General features: G+C 35.0%; 1 long non-coding RNA gene across 1 annotated transcript; it reads left to right on the forward strand.

Moving 5' to 3' along the window:
* The first annotated feature begins 6,453 nt into the window (after window positions 1-6,453).
* On the forward strand, window positions 6,454-7,747 carry LOC111637150. Its single transcript, XR_002758644.1, has 2 exons — window positions 6,454-6,679; window positions 6,910-7,747. It is a non-coding gene; the product is annotated as an uncharacterized LOC111637150 (long non-coding RNA).
* The last annotated feature ends 2,079 nt before the right edge of the window (window positions 7,748-9,826 follow it).

The following is a 9,826-nucleotide window of genomic DNA, read 5'->3' on the forward strand; positions in this document are numbered from 1 at the left end:
GTACCCTATTAAAACGCAATCAAAAACGCAAAAACCCGCATCTAAAATAGTATAATAGAAGCCAAGTTTTTCACAGTAAGCCTTAATCCTGTCTCTCTCCCTTGCGGTGGAATATCGAAAAATTCCTTCTTAGTGTACATTCTGTTGACGTACCCTATTAAAACGCAATCAAAAACGCAAAAACCCGCATCTAAAATAGTATAATAGAAGCAGAGTTCTTACGTTAACCGTAAGCCTTAATCCTAACCATCTTCCTTCAGTGGGGGGAATTTCGACACGTATCTAATATATAATCGAGACGGGTTGATGATAATAATAATAATAATAATAAGCGCAGAGCCCAAACGGTTAAGAGTTGAAAGTTCAAATTTGGTACACAGATAGGGTACGTCACGAAAACGCACACTAAGAAGGGATTTTTCGAAATTCCCCCCCGGGGGAGAGAGACAGGATTAAAACTTCTACATACATTATGGATACTAGCCCAAACGGTTAGGACTTGAAAGTTCAAATTTGGTTCACAGTTAGGGTACGTTAGGAGAACGCACACTAAGAAGGGATTTTTTGAAATTCCTCCCCACGGGGAGAGGGACAGGATTAAGGCTTAATACTTCCATCAACAATGAAAGTGCTAAGTGATAATGGAAGTGCTAAGTAACAATGAAAGTGTTAAGTAACAATGGAAGTTTTAAGTAACAATAAAAGTTTTAAGTAACAATGGAAGTGTCAACAATGGAAATGTTACGTAACAATGGAAATGTTACGTAACAATGGAATTGTTAAGAGAAAGCGACGTGCAATACGCAGATGCAGTTTTTTTCGTTTTTGCGGGAAATCGAACATATTTTTAGACNTACTGCTCAAGATCAGTACAACTCAGATCTTCTAAAGTATTACCATACCTGCAAGAGAAAAGTACTTGTTTATATCTTCATGCCAATACAACTAACCTATTAGTTAAATATTTGAGTGTTTTACCTGTTTACATGAAGCAGTGTCCCTATTGAATGCTTACAGTACCCTGCTTCTCCTGCTATGCAAGTACACTGAATAGATGTCATCAAATATTTATTGAGTTCTGATCTCCATTTTATATTTAACGTGATTTCGTGAGGTTTCTTTGAAACAGTACTAGATAAGCAGAGAGCGAAAATTTTTATTTCGACTGGGCAACCATCCTCGTCATCTGTCTTATATATTTTTTCTTTAATGCCACAGCAAATTATCTGTTTTAGCATTTCCTCTCCTTCTATAAGACATCTTTTTCTATCACCCACATATTCTAAAATGTCACAAATTGAAATAATTATGATATTAATTTAATCCTAGTTGATTTCGTAGTTGTTTATGTCGGACAAGATTGCGGATAAAACGTTTTCACTAAAACACAAGAGAGAGAAGTTATTACAAACGAGAGTCACTTGTGTGTTGTCTATGTTGACAAGCACGCTATACCCTTTGTGGCAGCCATTTTAGTCGACTCATACGCCACCTATAGTTAGTGGCGCAAGCGAATTCCGAGAAAGACAGGAAGACAGTTTAACAAACAACAAAAGTTTAATATATATATATATATATATACTAGCAGACCTCGCCACGCGTTGTTGTGGCTCAAAATGTATCTATTATAAATGTATAACACTTCCCCCCGTGGGAAAAAATTTTTCGAAAAATTTCTTGTTAGTGTACATTCTGTTGACGTACCCTATTAAAACGCAATCAAAAACGCAAAAACCCGCATCTAAAATAGTATAATAGAAGCAGAGTTCTTACGTTAACCGCAAGCCTTAATCTTAACCATCTTCCTTCAGTGGGGGGAATTTTGACACGTATCTAATATATAATCGAGACGGGTTGATGATAATAATAATAATAATAATAAGCGCAGAGCCCAAACGGTTAGGAGTTGAAAGTTCAAATTTGGTACACAGATAGGGTACGTCACGAAAACGCACACTAAGAAGGGATTTTTTGAAATTCCTCCCCACGGGGGAGAGGGACAGGATTAAGGCTTAATACTTCCATCAACAATGAAAGTGTTAAGTAACAATGGAAGTGCTAAGTAATAATGGAAGTGCTAAGTAACAAGGGAAGTGTTAAGTAACAATGAAAGTGTTAAGTAACAATGGAAGTTTTAAGTAACAATAAAAGTTTTAAGTAACAATGGAAGTGTCAACAATGGAAATGTTACGTAACAATGGAATTGTTAAGAGAAAGCGACGTGCAATACGCAGATGCAGTTTTTTTCGTTTTTGCGGGAAATCGAACACATTTTTAGACCCATCTAAAAATTCTCTAATTAGTCTGGAAACAAAGAGACCCAATTCTTGCATTCTGTGAAAACGGGTAAGGTTGACTGTAACGTAATAATCTTTATCTTAGTTATCGTTACTTTTGCCCGAGCAACGCCGGGCCCACCTGCTAGTATTATATAAAAACACGAGCGTATTCGAATGCAGCGTTGTGTCAAAATTTCAAAGGAATCAGTAGAAACAAACGAACATTACATTTTTATTTATATAAATAGATAGATGATGATCCGCTTGAGTTCATTTTCACAGAAAAGCATAATGCCTCACAGAAAAGCAAACTTAGGGCGTCGTACTCGTAGCGCCATCTGTTGGACATAAAAGCCTTAACCTAGATTATAACTTTTAATTTATATGAATGTTTAACGGAATAATATACAGCCTATGTCCACCCTGAAGTTCCATTCTAAAAATTAGTGAAAAAATTTTTGAAATCGGATGAGTAGTTTCGTAGATTACCTGCTGCATACAAACTTACTTACTTACATACTTACAAACATTACCTCTTTATAATATTAGTATAGATATAGGGGAGATCGGGGCAACTTCGGCATGCGGGGCAAGTTTGTCAAGCGCGTTTTTTAAAAAACAAATTAAAAGGAGACTTTGGTTATAGGTTAGGCAGTTGAGTTTTATTGGTGGCTTGTTGAGTGTAGTGTTTTTATTGTTCTCCAACAAGCGTAGTTGAATTATCAAGCAAATTTTCATTTTCGTTCAATTCCATATAATATTTTTTTTCCATTTATATTGAATTGGCAGGTTTTGTTATAATTCCATGATAACGAAAGTTACTTTTCCTGTTAGAAGGATGTAACTTCAACTTATTCACGTGGCCAGATCGTGGCTTGGCATTCTGTTCTCAGGGTTGTACTTAATGTTTCGAAATCATGACTAGCGGGGTAAGATCGGCAACATAAAGCCACATTAGAAGCAAAGGATAAAAATCAAACAGATGATAAATGAAAACATGTTTGCATTTGTTATTCATGTATATATGTCTTTGAACTTGCATTTCGTTGTAATAATATTAAATGGGTGTTGGATTTGTATTTCTTTGTTTTAATAGTGAATTCCAACTTATACATTGTTAATAACATAATTTTATATACGTGCCTATCTTGCCCCATTACTGTTGCCCCTATACCAGGGGCAACTTTAATAAAAATAATTAAAATAATTACAACTTTACAAAAAGAGAGAAGTTGCCGATCTTGCCCCTATACCCGGGGCAACTTCGTCAATTTCTCTCTTCTTGTAAAGTTGTAATTATTTTAATTATTTTTATTTCCAAACTGATTTTAACCAGTTCTATAGTAAGGTAACATTGCAATAGACAATATGCAAAGCTTTTTTTTCAGTTTACAGCAATATTTATTACACAAAATTTAAGTAAAGCTTAACATGCCGATCTCCCCTAGATATATATTCTTAAGGTGCGGCAATTTGTCTTTTTGTCCGAAGCGACGTAACGGCTAGAGCAGGCCCTGTCTGAAAGTTTACACTTATTCGCGGCCATAAAGTTTTACAATTATGTCATTCGTTACCTGGAGATGTCGTGTAAAAAACTTTTCTTGAATGAAAGACTTCTCATATCATTCTTTCATAATCCAAAATCGATGCACAAAAATAAGGACGAAACGTAATCAGAAAGCTAATTATAGCTTGTAGCTATAAGTACGGCTTTACCTATACATAATTAAAAGCGCGGTAAAGAGGTGATCTTTACCTTACATACAGAATAGATAGACTGATGAGGATTGTCACGATTTCTTTCACACTCTGTTCCTAAGGGAACTATGAGGTGATACTTTCACTTTTGAAAGATCAAGGTCACTTCTGAAATGACTCACAGGAAGTGTAAAGATGAAAAGAAAAATAAACTTTCTATATTTTTACAGCTCTAAAATATTCTAAAATATTGACTAAAAATCATAAAAATGTTCCCTATCAAACTCTCAGTTCTCACTTCAATATTCATAGCTTTTTTTAAATAAATCTTCGTTGATGTTTCTGAAAGCAAGAACCAAGGTTTTATGTATTGATACTAATGATATAAAATATTAAATGATTATATCAGGTAAGTTCTTAAGTACCTGTGAATCGGAAATCTCGCCTAAAGTACAGCAAAAACAACATAATTTATAGAATGCATTTCTACAGAATTCTGTCAATTTTCTTTTTCTTAATTGGATTCTGGTCTTGAAACTGTGAGTTTTCTTTCTTTCTTTCTTCCTTTATCTTGTGGAGAGGCACTTTAATTCAATTTAACCATACTGGCCCCTTTTCAAGACAAAATGAGGAATTTTGTCTTAGCATTGTGACTTAGTCACAATGCCACAAGTTAATTTTTAATCATATTTATAATTTATTTAATTTAAAATATACGTTCTCCATCTAAAATTAGTAGTGAATTTTCCCTGTAAATCATACTTTTCCTTCAACGCTGGTCATCTATTAATTAGCACCAAACGTTCGTATATACAGTAGAACCTCGATTATCCGGACTAATTGGGAATGAAGGTAGTCCGGATAAGGAAAAATCCGGATAATCGAAACAAATACTTTAATTTGTCTTTTAATGATAATACAACACGTTTTCTTTTCGATGACATATCAGTAATATTAAAAGTAAATGATGTATTTAAATCGTGATCAAATTTTCAAGAAACAGACATTCGTATTGAATTAGGACTACTACTGACCAACGCTAACAGACTACCTATTGTTTAAAAGGCCCTCTGGTGGCGCAAGAAGACGGATTTTATAAAATAAAAAGCAGTTGAAACTGCATTTTTATGAATAAAAATTTGACAAACTATTTATTGTTTCATGACGAGTAAAATTTTTTCGTCGCGTTCGCGGCTTTTAAGTAATGCATAAACCTTCGAGGCGCGAGGCCCTTCGGACCGCGAGGCATAGGCGGTGGCCCACGTCGTCCATGCCTTACGCCGCCCTTGGTCATAGAAATGATGTAATTTGAATATAAATTATTTATAAATACGTATGTCAAGTTATATTTTTATTACTACGTAAAATATATTTAAGAGTTTACGACCACTGTGCTGGGTGAGACGTTGTTGAAACAAAAAAAGTTATGCATTCCATCACGTACATAAACAGTATCGTAATTCGCCAAGTGCAAATCAGCAAATTCGTAAAATTTTTGTTTATTTTGAACAATCCGGATAATCGAAAACCCGGATAATCGAGGTCCGGATAATCGAGGTTCTACTGTAGTTCATTGTGCATCCGGTGCCTACAGTTTCCATACCTCCTCTCGAATTCCATCTATATAACTCAGTTCTCTCGATTAAGTAAAGACAGGAGATGGACAAACGACAGTAAAAATTTATAGGTCTACTTTAACAATGATTGCTTCATAGATATAATATGAAAATGTAATCTGTATAAATTTCTAATAGTGTAAAGTGCAAACATACTGTATTTATGCAAAGCAGAGAAATCTATGAAAGTTTATGTATAAACCAAGAGATCAGCAAATAACTTATTTTTGCTTTTAAGTATCGGCTAAATTAATAACAAATGATTATAACTGATTAATAGTCATTTTCTAACATAACTAGATAAACACAAAATGCTGTATTTTCTTAAATATGCATTTACAATAATTTTAGAAAATAATTTATTAGGATAAAAACAATACTTTAAGAAGTACAGTACATAATGAGTCTCTAAGCTATTATAAGTGCTGTTGTTTATTGTTTAATCATGACGATTAAAGCGATCATCGGTTGTCTTGCACATTCCTATGTCATTAAGAACGTATGAATCTCTTTCTTCGTCAATTTACTGTTTATTCGCGCTTCCTGGAAATACAACAGTACTACTTCCGGAGATGTCGGCTCCTACAGACAACCTAAACAGTTCTTTGAGTGCAGCCATCTAAGTGCAATATGTTCTAATAAAATCTAACCTTACAGGGAAATAAAAGCGACAATTACAAATTTTTATATTAATTTTGAAATATTAAAGTTTTCAATTTCAGGAAGGACAGTGAGCATTTATAGATCTACAATGGGTTCAACAATATAGAAACAACAGTTCCAAAAGATTCTACCATAGCTCAATTTAAATTAAATAGAATTTAGTTTATGATCCTAACTCTAACAAAATGGATTACACCTCGTCTCTGTGGGCTTGAGTGAAAGACTACAGACAAAAATCAAAATGGTCCGTTTCTATAGAAAGACACTTCGAAATCGAAATTCTGTCAAAATATCGATATTTTTAGCATTAAACTGAGACGCCACGCAACAATAGAATTTCGACAATTGTCTGTTGCTTTGTTCGAATGCGATTGTTTCGAGTATTTTCGGAGAGTTTTGCTGCAGTTTTTGCCATTATTTTAGGTAAGTTTAGACCCTGATCGTTCTAGATTTAGGTATTTTTTTAACATTGCTAGGTACTTCATCACAATTAGCAGCGATAATTTTCCATTACAACTTTATATTCATTTTTCTTATACTTAAAACGGTCATTTTCTAAAACTTTCTGTCGTATTTACATTATGATTTTTTAATATTCTCTTAATTTAACGTTCGTTCTACAATATTTAATACTCGGTTTTTATTGTTTGCAGGATGGACAATTTTAAAGCGCTAAAGAATTGGAACACCTCTGAAAAAGAGAGTGCGGAGGAAAGCTCCTCGACATCAGGAACGTCTTCCTCTTCGATTCGAGTGATTCGCGTGCGTCCGAAAGAAGTGCTGGAGGGTGCGAAGGAACCCGACAAGAAACGGGTGATTGTCACCATTCCCGATGAGAGCACCTCGTCTGTCATCGACTACCTGGAACAGAGATATCCAGAAGTTCCGGAATGGTCGGTGCAGAGAGAGGCACGCGAGGAAGGAGTCGAAGGGGAGTGTAAATCGATCCTGAAAAAGAGGAAAAAGAAGCCTTGGTGGAAGAAGATTTTCTTCTTCTGGAAGAAATAAATCTCCGAGGTCTTCTTATTAAATGTGACTTTTATTTTCGATTGTGACATTTTTACCCGGATGTGACTTTTATTCCCGATTGTGACATTTTTACCCGGATGTGGACTTTTACCTGGCTTTGACCTAATGACCGGATGTGACTTTTAATGGCGGTTTGGCGTCTTCCCTTTCCTGCTGGGAATTTTTGGAATGATACATGTCCTTCGTCATCGCTTACGAGGGACGTGTTCTTCCACTTCAGTTAATTAAAGTCGACGGTGACAACTTAGCACCGTCTTCGGTCGTTTGAAATCTCTCAACCGAGGATGAAATTCTGACCAAAAAATAATGGATTTTCGCCAGCAACGTGGATGTAAACACTGGACACCCGAATACAAACAAAAGGGAAATATCGCAGTTAGTATATGTCTAAGCTACAATTATAATTATGTTGAACAATTAGACGTGTATATAAATTTTACTTAATAAAACTTTTTAAATTTATATTAATTGATTACGTGTATCAGTTTAAATATTATTTGCGCACGTTTTATTTTTGGACTAATTTATAATTAAAGTTGAAATAGACTTTCTAACAATTAACTGGTGGTGATTCTGTTGACATAAATGGGATAGAATTAGCCGAAAAAATTTCAGCAATATCTGCGCTTTTGGGCCAAAAAAAAAGTCTCAGCACTGTACTGATTTTAATTACAAAGTTAAATTTTGCTCCAAATCTTACTATTGCTTTAATTAAGAATATAGCTAACGATACCAATAACTGTAGCAATTGGTGAAAGGAGTTTCTCTAAGTTAAAATTAATTAAGAACTATTACACAAAATCGTCATAATGGTTTGGCCATGTTGGCAATTGTGCACGGAATTGCTGATCAAGATGTGAGATCCGCGATTTTTACGTAATTGTCGTAAAAAAATATTGTAAACAACTCCGGTAAAAAAATAACTATCTTAGTGAGAATTATATCGCAGGTGACCGTTTGTTTTCACAATTAGGTGGGAAAGTTGATACATAGGTGTCAAAAAGGCACCGTTAATGTCAACAGATGACGATCACGTGACTCCTTTCTCACCACAAACGTATAAAAGCGCGAGCCCCCGGAAGTTCGAGGCGATCCACAGGAAGTTATACTCATTAATGTGTGCATCTTGTCTCCATAACCCACCGAAAGGAAGACATTGATAGAAGATAGACCACAACTTTGAACTTTCATACTTATCGTCATTCGACAGTTCTGCACCGGCTACGATTCCCACGACCATTCAACTCACGTCATTCATTTCCTCATAGAGGTAATTTTATTAGAGATTTGTGAACTCTCTCTTCGAGGATAGACTTAGCTGTCAGAGCTGTTAGCTGTAAGATAGTTAGCTCATATTTAACCGCATTTAACCGTAATATTATTATCGCCTCCTGTAATCAAGATTTGTTATTTTAATAAATGCTTTGTTTATTTGTTAAACCTGTCTCCTGTCATTGGAAGGACGCCTGCCGGCTTACAAACGCACTCCCCACTCACTTTTTGCCCTCCTAAGCCATCCGTCGACGTCGAGATCGGGCTTCGCCAGCCTGTGCCGATTAAGTGATTAATAGGGTAACCCCCTACAGCCTCCTGCTTATCTCACAAAGTGATGCAATAAAAAAGTTTGCAGAACTGAAAGTAAGAAAAAAGTTTATTATGATTTTAGCGCAGTTAATACTGTATTACCTTGTTTTATTTTCAAAATAATGGCATTTTGATTGTTTGATTGTTTGATTGTTAGTGTACATTCTGTTGACGTACCCTATTAAAACGCAAAAACCCGCATCTAAAATAGTATAAATAGAAGCAGAGTTTTTTACCGTAAGCCTTAATTCTAACCATCTCCCTTCAGTGGGTGGAATTTTCACACGTATGTTATATAAAAACACGTGCGTATTCGAATGCAGCGTTGTGTCAAAATTTCAAAGGAATCGGTAGGAACAAACGAACATTACATTTTTATTTATATAAATAGATAGAAGATGATCCGCTTGAGTTCATTTTCACAGAAAAGCATAATGCCTCATAGAAAAGCAAACTTAGGACGTTGTACTCGTAGCTCTATCTGTTGGACATAAAAGCCTTAACCTAGATTATAACTTTTAATTTATATGAATGTTTAACGGAATAATATACAGCCTATGTCCACCCTGAAGTTCCAATCTAAATATTGGTGAAAGAATTTTTGAAATCGGATGAGTAGTTTCGGAGATTACCTGCTGCATACAAACTTACTTACATACTTACAAACATTACCTCTTTATGATATTAGTATAGATATATATCCTAGATTACATAATAACTACGATACGCAACTAAATACTAAGCGTAAGTACGTTTCTCTATCTATCTACGTTTAAGGAGAAAGAGTTTACAAGCCTTCTACCTAAATATAAAATACCTCTGAGAGAGAGATGTTGTCCACTATGCCTGGAGCCTTGGTTGGAGTTCCTGTGGAATAGAACGAGACTTGGATCACCAGCGTCTATGGTGGAGTCTGCTCTGAGAAACAAGTTTAAGCTCTTTTTATCTTCCTTAGGC

This window comes from Centruroides sculpturatus, unplaced genomic scaffold (assembly GCF_000671375.1).
Source record: "Centruroides sculpturatus isolate CEXI.00-Female unplaced genomic scaffold, Cexi_2.0 scaffold877, whole genome shotgun sequence".
NCBI classification, from domain to species: domain Eukaryota; kingdom Metazoa; phylum Arthropoda; class Arachnida; order Scorpiones; family Buthidae; genus Centruroides; species Centruroides sculpturatus.